Source organism: Chiloscyllium plagiosum, chromosome 39 (assembly GCF_004010195.1).
Source record: "Chiloscyllium plagiosum isolate BGI_BamShark_2017 chromosome 39, ASM401019v2, whole genome shotgun sequence".
Taxonomy (NCBI): Eukaryota; Metazoa; Chordata; class Chondrichthyes; order Orectolobiformes; family Hemiscylliidae; genus Chiloscyllium; species Chiloscyllium plagiosum.
The window spans coordinates 3,684,696-3,686,644 of NC_057748.1; positions in this window are offsets into that span (position 1 = coordinate 3,684,696).

Here is a 1,949-nt window from a genome sequence, read left to right on the forward strand (position 1 = left end):
GGCTTAAGGGCAACTGGAGGATTTAATTTTGCCGAATTGCCCTTAAAGGGGAAGTACAACATTTAAAATGCGAGATTTTCCTCATGGATTCCCAGCCTCGCTCGTTTGGCTTTTTTTAAATTCTTTAAAATTGCTGACAAAGAGGAGCCTCCAAAAATCGCTTCTTCACAGAATTCTAAAGATTTACAGGAAGGTTAGGCATTACTATAATATCCTCTCATCTGTGTATTCTCCAGGAGGCGCCAGATCATTGTCCCCAACCTAGCTTTCTGTTACCGACACTTCATGAATGGTCCAGCTCAGAAAGACGCCATTGAGCCCATTACAGCTGTGCTAGCTCCTATCCAAACATCCCCTGTTTTGTTCATAGCCCTGGAATTCCCTCACCTCTCAAAGGAATTTCTACACTGTGAAGGCAGGTCAAAATAGTTCTGCTGACCCTGTATTGGCATGTTGCTGACAGTATGGGACAAATTTCTTGTGCCAGAATAACTAAGCTCATAATTTCTAGGCTATGTCTTTTGTTTGGATTTTCATCGAACCCCTAGAGTGTGGAAACAGGTCACTTACCCATCAAGTTCATACTGACCCTCCAATGAGTGTCGCACCCAGACCCATACCCTTGCCCTATTCCTATATTTCCCATGGCTAATCCACCTAGCCTGCCCATCCCTGGACACTATGGAGCAATTTCCCATGGCCAACCCACCCTAACTTGCACATCTTTGGATGGTGGGAGGAAATCCACACAGACATGGGGGAGAATGTGCAAACTCCACACAGACAGTTGCCCAAGGATGGGATTGAGTCTGTGTCCCTAGCACTGTGAGGCAGCAGTGCTAACCACTGGGCCACCGTATCACCCCTCCGTTCATAATTTCCTCTTGAATGTCATTATTTTTTAAAATCTGCTTCCACTGACCTTTTCAAACTACACACTCCAGATTGTAACAACTCACCATGGTAGAAAATGGATTTCCCCCACACCTTCCCGTTGTCCCCTTTATATTCTCCGAATCAAGCGAAGGTGATACTTTAAAATGTCTGCTCCATGTTTGTTGCACGTTCCTGAAGAAGGGCTTATGCCTGAAATGTGGACCCTCCTGCTCCTCAGATGCTGCCTGACCTGCTGTGCTTTTCCAGCTCTTTTTGTATGTCTGTTCTCCCACCCATTCATCCAAACCATGCAATCTTTTATTGAGAAGGACAACACAGATTTAATGAAACATTCCCATAATCTGTTTGTCTTTTCTCCTGAAACAAACAAAAACAGAAATTGCTAGAGAAGCTCAGCAGGTCTGGCAGCATCTCTGGACAGAGAAACAGAGTTAACATTTCATGTCCAATGACCTTGCTTTCTCTTCACAAATGCTGCCAGCCCTGCTGAGTTTTTCCAGCAATTTTGGTTCTTGTTTGTTTCACGGTGGCTCAGTGGTTAGCACTGCTGCCTCATAGCACAGGGACCTGGGTTCGATTCCTACGTCAGGCAACTGTCGGTGTTGAATTTGCACATTTTCCCCATGGGTTTCCTCCCACAATCCTGGATACAGGACTGGCTCAAAGGTAGAAGACAGAGGGTGGTGGTGGAGGGTTATTTTTCAGACTGGAGGCCTGTGACCAGTGGAGTGCCACAAGGATCAGTGCTGGGTCCTCTACTTTTTGTCATTTACATAAATGATTTGGATGCGAGCATAAGAGGTACAGTTAGTAAGTTTGCAGATGACACCAAAATTGGAGGTGTAGTGGACAGTGATGAGCGTTAGCTCAGATTACAACAGGATCTGGACCAGATGGGCCAATGAGCTGAGAAGTGGCAGATGGAGTTTGATTCAGATAAATGCAAGGTGCTGCATTTTGGGAAAGCAAATCTTAGCAGGACTTATACACTAAATGGTAAGGTCCTAAGGAGTGTTGCTGAACAAAGAGACCTTGGAGTGCAGGTTCATAAC